The sequence below is a fragment of the Lates calcarifer genome, linkage group LG10 (genome assembly GCF_001640805.2).
Source record: "Lates calcarifer isolate ASB-BC8 linkage group LG10, TLL_Latcal_v3, whole genome shotgun sequence".
In the NCBI taxonomy this organism is placed as follows: domain Eukaryota; kingdom Metazoa; phylum Chordata; class Actinopteri; family Centropomidae; genus Lates; species Lates calcarifer.
In genome coordinates this window covers 22,259,700-22,281,620 of record NC_066842.1, presented here as the reverse complement: position 1 = coordinate 22,281,620, position 21,921 = coordinate 22,259,700, and positions in this window count along the sequence as shown.

Sequence of the window (21,921 nt, the reverse complement as noted above, 5' to 3'; positions counted from 1 at the left end):
GCCAGAGTGAGACAGACAGAGGAGACGAGAAAGTGAGAATAAATGTGTGATCTAACTGTTGAAGAGACTATATGAAGTGATGAACATTCACCCCCCCTACTGTGCTGCTAGGAGGTGCCAGAGAAGTCACAAATATGTTTTTTCAAATGGCAACAGATTCTTCAATCAAACCATGATCTGGTCTGTGCATCTTTACTGCTACAAGACTCAGCTTTCCTCTGCCATTATTTCATTATACATAGGAATCTGTGACATTAATGCTGGGGAGATGTTAGGATAGGGATTATAGCCAGACTGAGCAAAATAATGAAATAAATCATTAACAAGTTGAATATCAATATAAGAAGATGATAGACTGCTAAAAAAGTACATTCTCAAAGTGTTAGTGCTAATAAGAACAAGGTGGATTTTGTCTTGCTCACTCAGCACTAGGTCAGGCAAATCAACTCACAAGTAGGGATGTTGTGGGAACCCATTCTTCAGTGCCAAAATTCTGAGAACATGACTATTAGTTTTTCTACAGTGCTGAGGGCACCAAAGGTACTATAAATGCTGTGGGTACTTTAGATGTGCTTCTTCCAGGACTGATGAGTGCAGCATAATAACCCTACAAGTGTTCTAGTCTGATGTGAAATGAAAAGGTAAGAAGAAGAAGAAGAAGGAGGAAGGTATACACAATAACAATGACATGAGGAATGGCAGCGGCAAGAGCAGGTGCAGCAGCACGTCCACCACTCAGACAGGGTCACAAAGAATTTCAAACATAAGGAGGAAACACAGCGGACTTACCTAAGCATCTCAAAGAAAGCATCTAGATCAGTACACAGAATTCAGGATGAGCAAGTCCTAGCTGTGTTGTCTAAATAGTCATATTCATATAATGTGATCTGGGTAACATTAATAGGCCACTGTCATTACTGTCAAAATATAATGTTGACTTTTTAAATTAATATTTTCGTGCTACTAGTCTGTCACCACATTAGTCAACTTAAACCACTGCTTCCGCACTGACGATATAGACTATAGTGACTATATAGGTAGTGTGAGTGTGTGTATGCTGAGTGTTAAGGGTGATGTGCAAGTTGCAGCCAATAAATGTGTTCATTACTGCATTCTTTAAATCTGCACTGATCAATATTTCTATACAATGGGTCAACTGACTTTGTGTATTGTAATGAACACACAGCAGGAGATCCTCTCAGTTCTCACAGCTCTGCAGTGTGTTTTAGCGTTTTTCAGCTCATTGTTTTGGATTTACAGCCCACAACTTTACATTTTGTTTCAGTCTCCCTACTCTCATTAAACACATTTGCAGTGGCAAAATACACCCATGCCCAGCATCAAACAGCAGACAAAGCTAAACTAGCTAGTGAACATAGTGGAGAATTTAGCAGCCAAAGTAGCTAGTCTTGATGGAGACCAAAACAGAGCTAAAATGAGAGTAAATATTAAACTTACACTATTGATGTGTCGAGTGTGTGAAAAACGACTTAAAATGACTGCTAATATTAATATCAATGTGATGACAGTGTTGTTACAGTTTCTTAGGCTGCCCCCCCAGTGACAAAAAGGTCGTTACTGTTGCTTAAGGCACCTCTTTGCACAGGTCAAATGTAGGACCATGACTAAACTATCAACCTAATGTTCTTTTATGCATCTGCACTATTGTTTCAGCAAGGAAATATGTTATGCAGAAATTAGCTGGTGGCTGCCTGCCTGAAGCCAGTTCACAGACACACACACCCACCTACACTGAAAATACTGAAAAACATAGGCCATTTACTCACAAAGCTTTAATTTAGACCACAATAATGCCTCACACTGACAGAGAGATGTTTTGTCTGAGGCCACGTTTCATTTAGCAAACATAATTTACACCTTGATGCAAGAACAGTGGGAACACTGTAAAATTAGTTCATATCACAGGATAACACATTTGAAGATGCACTTTGTTTGCAGGTAAACATTTTCATTCGAAAAACATGAATGTTTTGCTTCAGGCCTCTCTAATTTTACAGTGCATACAAAACAACATACCACCACATCATACTGCACCCCAGGACCCTGTCACGCCACAACTCCTCTCTGTGAACGGACACATGCACTAAGCCAGCAGTGGTGATTTGTGTATGTCCCACAGCGGCTTCATGTCTTTTACAACTTTTATTCAATTGAATAGGTTTAAATAGACTACTGATTAAAGAACAATAACATAACGATACTGATGCTTTACAGAGTGAGGTACTGCTTTAAAAATGTTTGTTGTTGGGGTGTTATAAATGGTTGCATTATGACTCATCAAAGGTAACAAAACAGCAAACAATAAATTAACCTAATGAGAACCAAACAAGCCACTAATGGCCTTCTCCTTGTTTTTGCAACCCAGGACATATTATACAGTTGAATTACACCATTATTAAAATAATAGTGAATGACTAACGTAACTACTGGGGCATCTCTACACAGGAAAGAAAACAGAGTATATAATGTTTAAAAGGTCTACACACCCTGCCTTCATCATCTCTCTCTTTCTGTTTGTATATAAGTGTATTACCAGCTTATTTCGCAGGTGGTATGCTAAATGCTTGAAAACATGGGTTTAATAGCCCATTTTGAAGGTGGATTAAAGCTGCAATACATGCAAGCTTTCGACTTTATGCAAAACAGTGATGAGATGTAGCGTTGGCCAACTTCCCAACACTGGCAGAATGTTATAATATACAGTACATGGTGTAAATTCATGCATCTGTGTGTTAATCAATAATTTTGCTCCGTAATTGGCTATTGTGTACTTTTAGAAAAATTTCACACTACTGAAAGTAATTCCAACAACTCACAGCAAGTACCCTGTCGTCAGTGATTTGTCAACCCATTACAAAGTCTGTGTGATCAAACAAAGCAGCAACTTGGTGGCAAATAAACACTTACAGTACAAAGAGTATAACCCATCAGTCATGTGCAGTAGATGCAGTTGAAGTTGAGTGTGAACCAGTGAGAAATTCCATGTAAGAATTTGCGGTTCCATGTTCCTTACTTGACACATGATGCATTGCTCTGCTGTATAACTGAAGGGTAGTGACACTGGGAGCAGGCGTAAACAGGCTTAACCGTGTCTTTATATTCCATAACCCCCTCGTTTGTATGGCAATTTCCTCTGAACCCAGTGGGAATTTTTCTGCTGATTAGCAGGCAAAAAGCCTTTTTGCCTTCTTTTTGAAAATGGTTACTAGATGTTTGTGTCAGAGCAGGACTATGGAGGACTGCTGTTTCAACAGTTGTCAAACCTTTGCTTTGAAACAGTGCTCACTTCAAACAAAGAGGAGAAAAGGCATAGAAAACAGTGAATCTAAAACCTTACAAAGCATAGTACATTAAGCAATAGACAAACCATCGCATTTAAGCATGAAGGGAGGATAATGTTAATTTAAACAAGAGGAACTTGGACTGGCTTATGTCCCACCGTGACCTTCATGAGAAAACAACATGTGCACTCACAGCACTAGTAGTTTTACCTCATTAATATGCAAATATATGCAGAAAGACACACCAAGTCTGATCAGATTACTGATTACAGATCAGTTTACTCTTAATTAAGCCAAATAGCTTATAAATTACCAAGGTTTTCACACCAGTATATTGCATGCTAAGTATCTGTTATTATCATGAATTATCATGATTAAAATGCAAATGTTTGAAAGGTGCTACCAAATCTACTCAGACTAGCTACTCTAAGTGAAGCACCTCTTGTGTCAGTATGAATCTCTACTATGTATCATTCTTGTGTTATCATGTTCACAAGAGTCACAGACCACACCATGACGTCATGATGTCCCTCACATGTACCACAGTGGTGGGATATTTCAAATCCTGCATTGTTGTTGTTGTTCTTCAAGCTTTACTGCTATTATTGCCAAAACGCAGCACAGCCTGAGACTAGTGGCAGGAATGTGTCATGTAACTCAAACACTCTTGCTCTTGTGCACAGTGCAATCAAAATGGGGGCTATCTTGAAAAAACATTAAATGCTACTGTTGGTCAAAAACCCCACAAGGTACCTTTAAACCATAAAAAGGACTGCATGACTATTCCTGTCTTCCTAGTCAAAACTAGAAATGACTTGAAAGCTAGATTAACACCTTTATCTGCTAATGTGAATGCATCATATCTAATTATCAAATTAGACGTATCAAATTTTATTTAACTGACTTTACCAAGCAATGTTGCTAAAATGTGAGGTGTCCATTTGTAGAAATTAAAAACCAAGCAGTGAATCTACAGTCAAGCACAACAACAAATACAAAGCACAACGAAGGAGAAACAACTTCATTTGTTGTGTGTTTGTTTGTGCATAAAACGGTTGAAAGGTTAAAAAGGTTGTTGTCCATTCTCTGACAGCATCTGATCTGCAGCCTTCAACTTTTGGTATTAAGCAGAGTTCACCGGCTAACTGATTAATCCACTGCAAATCTGTGTGCTCTCCTTGTAAAACTACTCCAACCTCTGAATAATGGGAGTGTAAGGCAGAGCTGCTAATGAAACAAAGAGGGGAAACAGAGAAATGTGACAGAGACAGAATTCAGCCACAGCCAAATGAATGGAAATCCTATTATTTGTTAATTCCTTTCCATGGGATAACAGTCATACAATTTAATCAATCATCATCCTGTATTTGTCCTTTGATTCATTTTTATCCTTCCTTCCTCCCTCTCAATGCTTCTTTGCAGTCTTAAATCTGATTGGACAGATTCAGTATACACTCGACCATCGAGTCATTACTCTAAAGTAAAAGGACATGGCTTTCTCATCTCAGTTGTTCACTCAACTTTCTTTTTTTTTGGATTTATGAGTCGTTACAGCCTGTATCTGAATTGGATAGTATCGCATTTGTCCAATGACTAAAAAAAATGGGCGCACTTAAAGAGTACTTACAGTATTTCTTCCCCTGAAAGCTGAATAAAGGCACCGGTGAAGTGGCCTATCACTGGAAACAATCACCCCTGTCTCCCGCTTTCGTATCCCTGCACCATTTTTTATCCCTCGTCTTTTTCTTCATCCACCCTTTATCATCGTTCCCTACTTTGCCCTTTTGCCCTCTTTCTGTTTTCTCATAATCTCTTTTATTGTCTTTCATTTTACAGATACCCCATGTGCAAGTGTTTTATATAAAGATTTGTTAAAAAAAAAAGGAATTCACATGAATTGTATTGAAATCCCACTCAGCCAGGCATCACTTTATACTGACACATGCAACTTTAAAATGCATTATTTTTGTAAAGTACACAAATTAACAGTATCAATCACAAAAAAATCTATACTTAATTATACCTTTCTCCTCCTCCCTTTCTTCTCTTCAGTTTTAGAAGGGATTCATGCTGGCACCTCTCTTTCACGTCTGTCACAAGTTTCTTCAGATGTCAATTATTTGCAAACTGCACTGCTTACATTCACACCCTGCTATCACTCTCTGTCATGTGTCTGTTCATCGTTTCTGCCATACTGCCTTACATTTAAGCCTTGTATTACTCCCTACATCTCAATGCCTCCACTTCATTTTTTACCTCAGATTTTTTCTTTGAGACGCTTATCGTTCGCATCCCTGCAGTCACACACAGATTCTCTCACATTCCCTGCCTGCTCCGTGCTGTATTTCTCTCTGTCATTTGCATTTAGGTGAGTGCTGTGTGACCTATATGCACCTTACTACAAGACTGATCATTTCTATTGCTTTCAAACGGACCTGTTCCCCAACTTTCATACTGTCAAGGACCGGTTCTGCTACACTGGCAGAATCTATATTTCACAGTGAGTGTAAAATCCCTGAGGTGATATTATGTGACTGTTAAGCAACTGGGACATTTAGTGCTTAACATCCCTGATGCCCAACAGAAATTTCTGTTTAGAAGGAAAACACATCATTGTTGTCATCTTGTGAGGTGTAACAGTAGAGTATTGTCTGAACCTGTAATCACCAGTCACAACTGTCCTCCCCAACTGTCCAATCACAGGTCTAGCGTCCTCTTCACATATGAAATCAAGACAATGTCCAGAGTATTGGGTCCAGGCATTCTCCGCTGTCGGCACGCAGTCAGACACAGTTGGAGAATGTCCATGTGAGATGCATTCTCACCTACTGTAAATATTCTGTTTGGTTTAGGCGAGAGGTGGTGCCTGCAGGTACAGAATGCATGGAGATCAGCGCTACAGGAGAGAACGGCATCAACACACCCACTCCTCTGCTGTGAATTATCCAGACAATTACCTGCGTTATTTACATGTGGGCTCCCTCAAACATTACAGATTTTATGCTAGGAAGCCGGCAGGATAAAGTCCATTCAATGTCGTGTCTAACTGACTGGGACATTTGTGTTCACACAGACAGCTCCAAGGGGTGACGTCTAGAAAATTTCGGGTTGGCAGTGCATGTGTGAAAGCAGCTTAGGACTGGATTTCAGCATACTGAAGCAGTGTGCATGTTTGTGGGGGGAAAAAAAAAATCCCTGTCCACTGTCCACTGTGTACAATCTTCAATAAAATCTACAATCAAACACAATCCAAAACAACTGCTGAGCTACTTTTTTGATATGAAATTATTATTATTATTATTTTATATCTAATTCTATGTTGTAGCACTGAGTTACTGTTGTACTGAACTACACTGAAACAGGGAGGTCAAAAAATTTGAAACACCTCATATTATAATGCATTGCAGTACAACATATCCTTTAAAGTATGACTTCAAAAATTAAAGTATAACTGAACACATTTCTGACAATGTGAACAAAAACTAAACATTCTAAACTTGTTGGACTGAACTACTATACGACTGCAAAGGTATAGTTAATTCAATGGCCACTGAACATGTAATCTAAGCAGGCAAACGGGATTGCTTTTTAAAGCAACCTATGCACTCAACGTTTCAGGTACCCAATCATCGTGGGAGGTGCAAGAAAAACGACTGCAATAGTGGACAGATGGCATGTCTGCATTCATCCAGTGCTCCTTCATTTTTAGCCACACAGTGAGCATGAACCAACCACTTGTCTCTCTTCCCTCTCGTTTTCCCTGCTAACCCTGCTAGTGTCTCTGGGCTTTTCCTCCGCTCCCCTCCCTTCGTTTTCTTTCCATTAGTCTTCAGTCTTAAAGAGAGAGAGAGACGAGAGGCATACAAAAGGGAAGACCAGGAGGAGAGTCATTCGTTCTGAGCCCCAGTGCCAGCTGCTACTGCTGCAGAGACTATCCATCCAAACACAGGCAGACAGGAATGACACTGCTTAGGAATTCAGCTCTTGATGCAAACTCCGTGAGTAACTCTTCCTCCATGGATCCCTGGGCTGTCTCGGTATTATGTGACACCCTAATGGTGATAACATAAGTCATCCAAGTCTACACTGTGTACACAAGGTTATCATTACAAGTGTACCCATCCCTTATCTGTCACGTACACAGATCCTCTAAGACATAACACACATATACCAACAACAAATACCATTCATTTAATGACAAATTACTATGGACTGTAAGCTATATGCAAAATGACAATAGAAGATGAAAGAAAAGCAAAAACACACAAGGGATACCCATAAAGATGATGGAGGTCGTCAAACCTGTTGTGGAAAATGAGCAATTCCAAAAAGTTCAGGGTGAATGAGTTTATTGGTGTCATTTCTACAGTAACTGATATATTTTATAATGATGTCATTACTCTTCCAAGTCAGTTAAAATAAGAATAAGCTAGAATATAGCAGATCAAATTTAAAACCTGTGCTTACCTCACACAATGTTATTCTTGGATACAAGATATCCATATTTTTAATTCCTCATATGAGTCAAGCTCCAAAAAAGCTGGTTCATACAGTGTATTTTTGTCTGGTATAGATCCACATCTTTCAAATTTCATACCTCCAGTCTGTAACACAGGGGTATTGTTATAATTTTGTAGTCTCCAAACCTAGTCTTAAGATAGGAACAAAACTGAAGACTAGCTGAAACCTGCAAAGACTGGCCAAATCACAAATAAAACACAGATCTTTTTAGTCTTTGACTATCAGGAAGGACCATACACACAAAGAATACACACACTTGACCCTACCTGACCTTGACTTAATCTGAAAATTTAACATTTCACACACAATAGGATTTTATTTGCCAAATGTCAGCACCAGCTGACCCAAACAAGAAGAGACCTGGTCCAACTTTGTAACATTCATATTCAGAATTGACTCAGGCCCCTGCTTTTAGCTGATGCTGTTCTCAGTATAACATGCTTCCATGTAGGCAGCCACAAAACATTTTGTTCAGCACTATATTAGGAGTCCACAGTAATTCTTGTCACTCTGCTACAACAATACAATTGAGTCAGCAACACATCTCCTCTAAATGTGCAAAAATGTGTCTACAACAGAGACAACATAGCAAATCTTGATCAAACAACAATGAAATAGTGCATATCTGACATTCTTTTATTTTATGAGCCATCTGTCATCAATCAGCTTTTCTATCTGCCACAACAGAGAAGCTGCACCTGTTAACAGAAAACTGCTGTATCAGTTCAATCTAAAGTAAACTGATAGAGGAAGAGAAAACAGCTTTAGATTAACAGCTGTAATTACCTAGTATAAGCTCTGTGAGCCAGAAGCACTGTCAGGTAGTGAGATAATGTACTTCAACGGAAGTTGAGGGAGAATAGTTGATATTTTGTGGTGTGGACAGAGAGACTGAACAATAGAGGAGTTTTCAAAGGCCAGTGAACGGAGCTAAAGTAACTTTAGCCATGACAAGTGCAGTAGTATACCATAAGTCAAAGAAAAGAGACCATTATGTCCCAAAGGGCAAAAGATTTCTATTGACAATTGTGTTTGGATTAACAATTAGGAGCACAGAAAGTAACTCCCAGTTAGTACATTATAGAGGTTTAACATATGAAAGCTGTATATTCCCAATAGATACAATAAAATACTTTGCTATCAGCATTAGTTTTTACTGTATAACAAAGTGCTGCTTTAATTTAACACCTCTTCTGAGCTGAAATAACTGAGTCGCTTTGGATATTTCTTGTGTTAAATTCAAATATATTAAATTTTTCTAGTCAGAATTTGTCAGTGTTGCACACTTTTAGAGGAGGCAACCTGGTTGAAGCAATGCTGCAAGATTCAAAGTGTTCAGCAGTTATACTGACACTAGAGTGTTAAGAGTGTTATCATTGGTGGACACATCCAGTTATGTGAAGTAGAGGTTGTAACTGTAAAACCAACTGTTTCATTTACACAGAACATGGCTGAATTCTCACATCTTTCATGTCACGCATATTCAACCAAATTAAACTAATGTGAACATCTTAAATTCAAGTCAGGTGGCAGTTCAGAGCAAGTCGAGTCTCTCTGATTTTAGGAGGAAGTTGATGAACTGGGCTTCGACCCTACACATTTCTTGAAAAGAGAGCAGGCATGGATCTTTTGCTCTTCCCCCTGCTCTCCCTTGGGTGCTCTTTCGTGCTCCAAAGAGAGATGAGTTGGTGTGAAGAGACAAAGGGATGAGAAGTTTTCTGGGAGACAGATGAGATGAAGTGAACATTTGACAGACAGCAGCCTTGGGAGCTGCTCCTGTCTGTGTTCCCATACAACAGAGAGACAGACAGAAAGAAAAGAAACTCACTTTTTTAAACTTTAGGAACAGAGCCGGCAGCTTATTCTTCATGAGCTGGATTAACTGGGAAATACTGTAGAGGAAGCTGTGAAAATCGGTGACATGAGCATTTCTGAGGAGAATATAGTCATAAGTCATCTGGTCATAAGACTCAGATCAGTCAGTTTCAAGGTACCAGTAATGATTGCAACTTCAGAGCTGTTACCAAAATAGCAATGGCTACGTCAACTGCTCACTATCTAGAGCTCCAGAATGGGGTGCTTTCAGAGCTGATCATCAGTGAAGTGAATGATGGTGGTCTATACATGTGTTCCCAGGTGAGGGCAGGCCATTTAAAGACAGATAATCCTGAGAGAACAAAGCCCTCAGATGAGCAGTATGCTGATGTGATGGATGGTTCTGTCAAACAGGAGGCTATAACAGGTGCAACATACAGACACACATGGGCTGACTTCAAATTGGAGACAGGTACTAAAATACATGTAAATGCTACTACTGTGTATTATGTGATATAACACACACACACACAAACACTACTTAGAAAGCAAAGAACTCTCAAAATGTGTCACAAAGATGTACCATTTCCAAGCAAGTCATATTTTACTGCTGGCACTACCTCTCACACTGGACAGACAGAGTGGTCCCTGTCACACATCATCTCTCAGACTAATGCCAGAATTCCCTTCTTACACAACAACGGTGACATATTGCAGGTGCCTGTCTGATATTGCACTGTATTACATAAAAAAAAAGATTCTTTGTAGCAGGTGCACAATTGGTACACAATGGGTAGTTGCTCTTGCTTAGGGGTTACTTGGGGGAACCTGGGATTGTCACCACAAGTGATTTAAACAGCTACCTGCAGACAGTCCTCCTAATCATGCTGACAAGAGGAATTTTCCTCTTTCTATGATGCCACACCAGCTGCTCAAACTCTACAGAGGTATGATCAGAGAGAGACAAAAAAATACATGACACGTCAGCGTACAAATGCCATCATGAATTTGTGGCTGTGACAAGTCAACCAAGTTCTTCATTATCTGAGACCCATGACATCGCTACAGAAAAAGACTGCATACATGGTCATGCTACAAGTCCCTTTATTGTTGAAATACCTGAAAGTTATAATCTTTAAGATTTTCATTATTTTAGATTGCATTTTTGATACAATTTATGGGATTCACAGAAAATGGTGCACATATAAATTTAATGATGCTTAAAACTCTTCACCTCGACAGAAAATAAGATACATCTGAAGTGCTATATCTACATTATAATCACATATAAAAAACATAATTTTGCCTCTGTAGTTACCTGATGTGTTTTTTGGCTGATAAGGATCAGTAACAATCATACTGACAAAGACAACATACGTATGATTCTAGTATAGATTCTGTCTGATTCAATTACAAATACATGGCACAAACTTAACATAATGTCATATTATGACATTAATGTCATAATGATTGAGTGGTGTACATATTTGCATAAAATACAAATGACACCTGCATGTGGACAAAGCAAATGTTGAGACAGTCTCACATTGTGTACTTTTTGGATCCATCTGTCCAGATGTTTCTGTTCACACAGGTCACAATACACCTGGCAGGCCACACCTGTTTATTCCTCCACAAATTCAATGTTTTGTGCATCTATTCCCATCCGTGAACACACTGTTCTCTGGATCGGAAGCAAGTGCATCTGTTACCAAGCCCATCTGTCTTACACTCAGTATGTCTGTCACCAAAGCTCTCCTTTCAGTAAAAAGAACATCAGTTTGACACCTCGACACTGTGTGTCTGCTTATTTATTCTGTGAATGTTGCTTGTGAGTGTGCAACTGTGCAATTGAGTTACCTCCCATTGTGAGTAATGCATGTGAAGAGAGGCAGTCAAGAGAGAAAGTAACCCTTTTGGGGGTGTATCAATAGGTTGTTCACCCAGTTTGAAGTCCTTCTGGACCAAAACTGACTGGTGTCATCAAAACAAAACAAAAAAGAGAGAGAAGAAAAGTACAGAAAAGAGAAGAGAAGAGAAGAGCAAAGACGCTAACCTAGTTAGATTTGTGTGGATCTATTAAAACTCTGTCCCTAGGTATCAGATTAACCTAGTTGAGGCTTTTCCTGATAAGTTAATTAGACAAGATTGGTAAGAGCTTCTGAGTCCTGCCACTGCAGATTTTTAATGATAAGATGAACATCAACAGCTCCACCTTCAGAACTGGGCGCATGAGCACGATGGTGATCTATAATTATGTTATCTGGCTCAGTTTTCTCTGCAGAGCAGACTGTGACTGCTGGGAAATTTGATCTAATATTTGGATTTGGGTATTGATTTCATCAGGCGGAAATGCTGGAATGCTCATTGAGTTTTGCTGAGTGTTTCAGTGTTGTTTAGTCTTGGTGGACAGCCAATAACTAACTTCCTTGACGCCTTCACATCATACATAAGAGCATAACCATTATTTCACTTGGCTCCAATCTGTTTTTAAAAAGCACAGAAAAAGAAACAGAAGATGAAAACAGACAGTCAAAAAACTACAATTCCCCACAACACCAACTGTCAACTAAAGCTTGATTGATATTTTAACGAGTGTGGGAAACACAAAGCACTGATCGTTTTGGTTAAGTACAGCATAGCTTAGGAATGGTTGGTTAATGTGAGGCAACTATACCACTTGTTCAAGGTTATGGTTAGGGCTAGATTGTGGTCTTGTTAAAATATTTAAAAAGTCATTGTTGACTTGAAGCACAACATGACATGTCAGTTGTGGTTATGGTGGCTTGTTTACTCTTGCCTACTTTCTCTAGTTGAATCACAGTACATGTTGTAACATGCAGGATAAAAATACTCTAAAATGAATGATCATTACTTTTTTGGATTAGAGGAAGTTTGCCATATTGGGAAATGCTTCCTTGCTGAGATTGAGATGAGAAAATCAATACCACTCGCATATCTGTCCATTAAACATAAGGCTACATCAAGTGGTTAGCTAAGCTTAGTTTAATGACTGAAGCAAGGGGTAACATCTAGCAAAATCCGGTTTAAACAAACGGGATATGAAATGAAAACTAGTGAGCTTTGGAGGTGCTGGTAGGCAGATCTCTTCTATCTTCAAAAAAAGAAGGGTCACTGTTTACCCCTCTTTCAAGCCTTTATGCTACGCTAAACTAACTGTCTCTTAGCTCCAGTTTCAAATTGAATGGATGTGAGTGGTATCAATTTTCTCATCTAACTCTGCTGGAAGGTATTAGCTTGAGCTTTATTCAGCTCAAGAGCACTGAAGCACTGAAAACTGTATTTGTATGAAACAATGGGTTTGTTTGAATTAACACAATAACAGTAATTATTCAATTTTCTGCTTTCTGCTCCATGAGTACAAACTGATACAAAATTTCCCTTACATCCATCAGATGATTGTGTGTGCTTTTACAGAAGCCATCGATTAGTAGCTAGACAGAGTGGAAATAAATGTACTGACAGTGGTTTTGTTAGCATCTGATGGTTTGAATAGCTACGTGATTTCTATTGGAGAAATAATTAGAGATAAACAGCAATACCAGATAACCATCAATGATGTGGCAAACAAATGAAGATTAATACAAACAAAAGTCAGACTGAATTGATTCCCAGTAATTTATACAAACAATGGTACAGTACACTGCAAAGTACAAGGTTTTCTTTGGTTTTACACTAAGTGATCTTCTAGCATTGATCCAAATACCTGTGTGAAAACAGGAGATAAATATGTGCGAGAAAGTTAAGTGGTTTACAATGACAGGATTGAGTGTGTACTCATATGTGTGTGTGAGAGAGGAAAAATGCAGTTACTGTAAGGAGTTTAAAATGATAGGATTATGTGAGTGTGTCCTTATGCATGTATGTGAGCTAATGTGGCAGGAGAAAAATATTTTTTTCTTTCACCATTCAGCAGCATCACATCCATTCTTTCTGTTTTACTGCATATGGTTTTCCAGGCTGGAGGGGTTTGCTGGAGGGCCTGGTGCCTTTTGGTATCACAAGCCTTTCATGAAGACCCATTAAATGTAACTTCACTGAGGGCCTTTTACCTCAAGGCAGTGTTTAAACTGGATGCACATCATGCAATTTCTTCAGCTCATTAAGCACTAAATTTGCTGTCACAGCCAGACACACTTTGACCTGAGAAAGCTTTCATGAAGTTTGTAAATTTGAAAACCTGTTTCTGATTTTAAACTTCTAACCATGATTGTAGATTGTTGTGCTGAGCTGAGGACTTAACACTTGGATGGCCAGCCACAGTGTTTCGCTACCGAATCAAACTTCATCGCAACCAAAGTATTTGCAGAGAATGTTAATGACACATTTCTTGCAACATGGGAATGTGACTGGTTTTTCACTGCAAAAAAAATCTTTATTTTGAAAGACACTGCACCATAGATGTGTGAATTTGCGATCAGTAGTGAAACATTTATGTTAATAGTCAACACATTAACAGTTTGTTTGTTGTGTTCTAACTCTGTGGGCATTGCTGTGGTTGGCTGGTCACAGACCCTGAGACGACTTGTGGCATTCGACAGAAGGGATTTACATTTCAAATCTGTTCTCAGTATTCTCAGGATGTAGGAGGAGTATAATGAGGGGAGTGTGTGTGTGTGTGTGTGTGTGTGTGTGTGTGTGTATACACATGGTTTAAAGGTAAGAATCTTATTAGCAACCTCTTGGCCTTGTGCTTTGTTTGTCCACTGACATCTAATGTTCCTGCGGTATGTACAGATTTGCAGGCTTGTTTTAAACTGCTGAACAAGTATATATTAATGTTTTAGATTACATTGTACACATATAGGCAGTGATCCATTTGTTAAATAAAAAAATACCTGTTAGTCTGGCTACATTAAGAACATTTATATATTTACTCCTCAAATATTATTTGACCACCACTTGTTTTAACTCAAATCCTTTTTTATTTAATATGGAGTAGACTAAAGTGCTTGCATAATTCTGCACCAGGGTTTGCTCAGATAAAATAGATTTTGTCTGATAATCATATGGTGTGACGCTAAATTGCAAAGTCTGAACAGAACTCTTTTTGAAGCTTAGTCAGAAAGGACATGCAACATGTCTGAAGCTCATGAAGTGGTTTTTGTCTCATACATGTTTCATTAAATGTCACTTTCTCAGGTGTCCAAGGTTATTGCTGCTTTTTTTGTGTTTTATAATATCGTATATGATGTAACTTGTGATTCACACCCCTAGTTTACATCTTGCCATCTGATTTGGTAGAGAAGTCAGAAATTGTCTTTACTAGACTGTGGACAGGCACTGTTGGAACATCATTCTTCAAAACACACACAGATGACTTTGGTATGCATGTATGCAGTGATGGGGTTTCTTGGTAACTGTAGCTCATAAATAACATTTGACATTTTATTTCATATATTAAACAGGTGTAAGTCAGATCATAAGACGAATGAAAAAGGTGTTGCAAATGCAAAAATGTAATGATCATATACTGCACCTTTTGGAATAGCAGAGTCTGGAGGACAAATGTATCCAGAATTTCTCATTTATTTTACTTGTGGTTTCTTTTTTCTGCATTTTTATGCTCAAACAGGAATTTCACACATACACATTTGTGGGCACAAATTCTTACTGTGTTTGTGGTTGGCAATATGTTTTCTTTAACATTAAATATTAAACATAAAGAATTCTAAATGAGTCTACTTGGCACATCAGTTGTTTACAGTCTGATTTTGTATTTTTATTTTTTAATTGTTTGCATATCATATTTTGCTGATTTATACAATTCTGTATACCTCATCTGCAGAGATTTAATGCTTGGGAAGAATTTAAGTTGAATGGACAGAGGGGAACGCCTTTTTTACTGGTCCCATAGCTACTAGGTAGCTGTAAATAGTGTGTAACTAAACAAATTAAACCCTGCTTTCTGGGTTTACTGATGAGAATATTAAAATGAGCAGGGAGAAAAAGAGAAGTTAGAGGTCGATAAAGTGCTTCAGGCACATTACAGGCAGATTGAAGGGGAGATTTTGGGCTGTTTGAAATTTAGAAAGAATTGATTTCTAGTGATTAATTCTGACAAATTGACAGGTCTGCTCCCATACTCTTAATAACAAAAATTGTAACATAAACTGGATTTGTAAATTGAAGACTGCCTCAACTAGGACAGTGTTATGTGAGCCTATGCCAAAATACAGTGTCAATACAAGCATAAAATTAGAATAGAGGGGGGTTTAGGTGTTTAACTGGCCATGATTACAAAGCCAGGCCCGCTTTGTTGAGCCTCTTTTAAAGCCTGAAAAAATCCAGAATGGGAATTTGTGTACTGTGCTCAATGTGTTGGATACACATGGTGTGTGGCAACTTACACATTCATTACCACAGGACTTATTCAAAAATATACGGTTTAATAAAACACCTTTAAAAGCTGGGTCCTAAAAATGTAATCATATACCACAACATACAAGCAGTTTTAGTTTGTGGGACTTAAAACCTGTGACAAACCACAGTAACATACTGAAGTGTAGAGATACTGATGGTTGTTCTTGTCCTTGATTTGACTTGGGTGGCAGTCTGCTGACGTTTCTGTTTATTTTTAACAGTTAGATGATTACACCAGGAGGCCAGGTTGAAGGTTATGACACTTCTCACCTTGGATTGCTAAGCTAGTGTGAGAATGTCCCTGCTTACATTTAAGCCCCTGGGTTTTCGTAGGAGATAAAGTGTTGTTATGCTCTCTGAAAAATATGTTCACACAGGGTGAGAGAGAGGGGAAGTTGAGAGAGGAAAGTTTGCTAATATCAGTACTGACATGTGATGTAAGGTGGCTTTTTAAAATTAAGTTTGCAGGGTTTTGTGTATTTGACGTGATACGTTGCTGTATTTTTCTCTGTGCTTCTCTCACAAGTTGAAAATGGACATGGCTTCATTTAGAGAAACCTGATGCTGCATTTTTCCATCCACTAATCAGGGTTAAGCAAAATTTGAATCAGAATCTGAAGGCAGCTGGTGGTTTTGTTAAGTCATCAAAGTGCACACAGTGTTTTTTTTGTTTTTTGTTTTTGTAACTTTTATTGAAGCTGATTTCAACACCTATGCCACTGAGGTTTTTTGAATGTGCACATGACCATTCTAATTCACTGTCACTGTTTCTCATCAGGTTATCTGAATAAAAGACTTTTTTTATGTGTTTATGTTTTAGCCTCTTACAAAGAAACTGAAATCATAAAATTGTTTGATGGTCAAAATAATTGATGGCTTTAATAGCAGTTCAGGACATATTGTGTTAAAGATATACCTTTGTACTTGGCACAAATGGCTTAGCATTAATGTTCAGTGTCTGATTACTATATCTACAGTAAGTGCATGAGATCTGCATCTTCCATGCTGTGGCTTAACAATGGGGCTGTTGTTAATCAACAGAAAATAAATGGACAATAATTGTGATAATGGATTAACAATTTAAAGTAATTTTTCAAGGACAATATTTCATATTTGCACTTTCTTGCCTTTCTCTGTTCTATCTCATTGGAAATTGCATATTTTTGGGTTTTGTACTGTTTTTCAGACAAAAACAACACATCTGAAGATGACAGCTTAGACTCACTTTTCCATACTAAAAAGGTTAACAGTTATTCATAACTAATCAATATCAGATTAATCGGTTATGATTAATTATGTCATTTGCAGCCATATTTAACAATACAGAAAAGTAGACTTAAACCATATCATAATCGTATTGGGTTTATATTGGTATCGGTCCAACTTCTATGCACAGCCAAACAGTATTGCTTGACATATAGGACCAGGCATGGGCACAACATTCTGGGGACATGTGCAACAAGTTATTTATGAGCTACAGTTACCAAGAAACCCCATCACTGCATACATGCATACCAAAGTCATCTGTGTGTGTTTTGAAGAATGATGTTCCAACAGTGCCTGTCCACAGTCTAGTAAAGACAATTTCTGACTTCTCTACCAAATCAGATGGCAAGATGTAAACTAGGGGTGTGAATCACAAGTTTCATCATATACGATATTACATTTAACATTTGAATGAAAAACATTTTTAAAAAACAGACATCCTACTCACTATAAAGTGCTACATTCTCAGGTTTGTAGACATTAAAGCGGGATATTGTGTAAACTTTAACTTAGTAATAATAACCAAGGTAGTACAGTCTTTCTGTGTCATAGCTACACACTACACCTTCAGATATAGGCTACATTTTTCCTCATCTAATCACCACTCGTATTTTGTTTTTTTCATCTTCAACCGATGCTATAGGATCGTTGATTATTGAATTGATGTATCGATGTACATCAATGTATCATTACACCCCTAATGTAAACTAAATTGCATCTATTACGACTGACATTAAAATGTTTGGGGACCACTGATCTTATCTAGTGTTTATAATCAAAACACAGAGAAGAGAAGAGAAGAGAAGAGAAGAGAAGAGAAGAGAAGAGAAGAGAAGAGAAGAATCTTCCCTTAAAATCTTCACCTCTTTCCCTGAGCAGGCAAACCTACCCTTCCATCTACTCTATCCTTCACAGCACTCCGACTGCTGTTGTCTCTTAGCAACGCCAGCAGGCAAATCGATGGAGGGGAAAAGAGAGAGACGGAGAGATGAATGAGGGGGGTGAGAGGACAAAAGGGAGGGAAGAAGTGGAGAGAAGTGGGGAGAAGAGCAGATGGGTGTCTAGTGAGTAGAATAGAGAAAAGGAGAAGATGGGTGTGGAGTGTAGGGGGGTGAAAGGGAGACATAGGGAGGGAGGAGAGGGAGGAAGGTGACTCGAAGAAGATAGGGGAAAGAAAAGAGAGACGGGGAACAGAGGAAGGAGAAAGAGGAGGAAACAGCGGGAAAGAAACCAGGGAGGGGATGTTTAAATGTCAAGCTCTTGCTAAGTCGCTGTCATTTGGGATCAAAATGTCAAAGTGACAAAATAGACTTAATTTTGAGGGGTACTGGCACATGTTGTCTGTACACTGGCTACATTTCTAGGGGAACATTTCATTATAACTTTGTTACACAATATACAGAAACTTCAGTTGCTCCCCCAACAAGATCTGACTTCCTCGAAATTATGAAAAACATGCCAGGTTAATGTGGAAATAAATTAAGGCTTAAAAAAGACAAGTGCTAAGCACTTTGGTCAAGTACACACACTTTGCTCTACTCAACTGATGCCCATAGGGAAAGACATCACAGAACGCGGACATTGTCAGGCAGGTCAATGACTACAATGGATCTCTTGTCGGACAGAAGGAGATGCAAAGAGCCGATGGCCTCCGACACCAGCAGCAGACAGTGGAGGAGGAGAATGATGCCTGCCTCTACATCATCACCATCAACAACAGTACTGTGTAACCAATCTGTGTTTATGTGCACCCCAAAGCTCACCCAGTACAGATAATTTAGCTGCATAAATATCGTGTCTTCAAAGGCTTACCTCGCCACTTGTATTTCTGGATGAAATCCCAAATCAGCGTTGGTTTAGACAACCGGTCCTTTTCAGGCTTGCTCACTGCTGCTTCTTATTTCAGGCATCTAGCGGATCTAGTCGCTCATGGCATGTAGTCACGTTGTCTGAATCTAAATGTGTGTGTGTGTTTTCCCCTACTCTTTCTGGATACGAAGCCAAGCGAGCAACGGAATTTAAATGAACCTCGACTGCATAAAAAAGGAAAAAAAAAGGGGAAAAAGAAATCCGAAGAAAAACGTTAGCGGTTTCAGCCTAGCAAAAGCAATGGGTACCAGATGTTGAGGGGCTAAAACCAGCTAACCCGCTCGCCGAAAAAAAAAAATGAGTGATGAGGCAATGTCCAATACGAGAAGAAAACCGTGGACTGTTCCCCGGGACGGCCCTCAACAACGAGGCAGGAGGAGCAAGAGGCGGCGTCGGCTGGTGTCTTCCTGGGAGGGACGTTCCTCGCAGACCCCGGCGACCACCGCTGTCATGCTAACTAGCATAAATCTACAACTTCCTGTTATACCTTTTCACAATTAAAAATACTTTGTGCATGTTGAAATTACAAAATAATGTCAGTTATGAAAGTAAGAGCCATATAGACCTGTGGAGAATGACATTTTGTCAGTGTGTTTTTTGGTGTGTTACTTTTTTTTTTGGTCTCTTTTACCTTTACTTTAAATTTTCACATTGGATCCGTTTTTCTAAATAAACCAGTACGAACGTTCTCTGATGTGCAAATCATACAGACCATACACAGACAAAATAAAAATAATACACACACACGGAGTGACATTTCAAACAATCTGCATCCACATTTTGCCACAATATGGGATTTAGATTTAGAATCTTAAACTCAATCGAGTTAGTCTAGCTAATAATCTAATGTAATCTTATATTCTAATCTAATGTAGCATAATCTGTTATCATGTCATGATTACCCTTTTTTCCCACAGTTTTGCTGCTTTACTCAGAAGCAGCCCTCTAAAAAAAGTTCACTCACGAGCTTTAAATGAACAATGGGGGAAGATACAGTATTCAGAGATGAAAAACCACTACTGTTACAGAGCTCTTGGGTGATGGTCGTTTAAAGGGCCAGTGTGTAGGATTTAGGGGAATTTGTTTTCATAAATGGAAAGTAGAATTCATTAATCACCTGTAATTATATTTTTTTTCATCAGCTTAGAATGACCCCTTCATATTTCCATAGAGAGCAGGTCCTCTTCCACAGAGTCCGCTATGTTGCACCACTATGTTTCTACAATGGCCAAGAGCGGACAAATCAAACACTGGCTCTAGAGAGGGATTTTTGTGTTTTTACATTACCTGAAGGCCAGAGCTGCCTCTCCTACTTGGAAAGGGCGGGATTAGGGGTTTTCAGTTGGTTCCATCTGCAATTTCACTAAATCCTACAAATCTGTCCTTTAATATGACGGTCATGGCTTCGCAAAGTGGCTGCAAACTCACCATTGATTAAAAACATTTCTATTTATTGTTTTCCCATACACAGGTGAGCTCTATTTAATTGTGATTCGCACTGACAAGGCTGAAAAAGCAATGCTGAACCCATATGAGCTCACATTATCCTCACTGTATTTTCATGACAGAGTTCACCAAACTCTCTGTATTCCTGATGCATGCAAAGTGTTTGGGAAAATAGGTGTTTACACCTAGGTTGCTGCATCATCTATGATATCTTAAAAAGCTCATCAAATATCAGAGTTTTTCACCCAAACATTTACTGAAAAGAGCAGATTGTGCTTTGGTGATTTTTCAGTGTAATGTTTTGAACTGAACTGTGAAACACTATCACTCACCAGGTTTCCTGCAAAAACAATTCTGCTCAGTTTTCATTTTCTAGTTCACTCAGCACATTAAATGGACTGTGAAACTGAGAATCCATCAGGATGATATTGAACATTGTCAAAAAGACTGGTGGCCTTCTTAAAGTACCAAACATAACCAAGGCCAGAATAGAAATAAAAACTAAAAGGAGTCCACTTTTCAGTTGGATCATAGACCAGCAGACAGACACACACACACACACACACACACACACACACACCTACACACCTATGCCTTCTAACCCCCTGGTTCTGCACTGAAAGCACAGTCTGTGATTCTCTCCCTCCCCTTGATTTTATTGCAGCAGTGCTGTCAAAAGAGGCTCAGACACACCTTACACTCACAAACATACAATGGATTTGGAAAAGAATTTCAATCAAGCTTAAATTCAATCCCCACTTGTTAGCAGATATAAAAACATTCTACTAAGTGTGCTGCCATTTATATGATGGCAGCACACTGAAATCATTCACATCTGTAGTACAGCGCTTCAGCCTCTCTCAACAGCAGCCTCTTCATGGTTTGTAACTTAGTTATTATTTTCCATTAATTTGAATTTTCTTTTGTCATATAAGCACAAACCACAAACTCAGGCTGATACACTGCCATGTGATCTGTCTGATGTATTGTTCTGCCCTGTTTAAAAGGTAAAACAATAAAAGCTACTGATAATAAAAAAGAACGGCTCACTATATTGCAAATTGATAACATGTATAGAATAAAAAAAAACAATATCAAAAAAAAATACTTTAATAATAAATCACTTTCAAAGACATGACCTACCCTCCAGCCTCTCCTTGTGAATCCATGTGCCCTCTGTATCTGTCCAGATTTAAAAAAAAAAAAAAAAACAGCTCTATTTTCTAATTTGACTTTACACTCTGCAGGTACCATTTGCTTCAAGGAAGACAAGCCCTCCTTATAACATGCAGGAATTTAGTTCCAAGACAAAAAATGT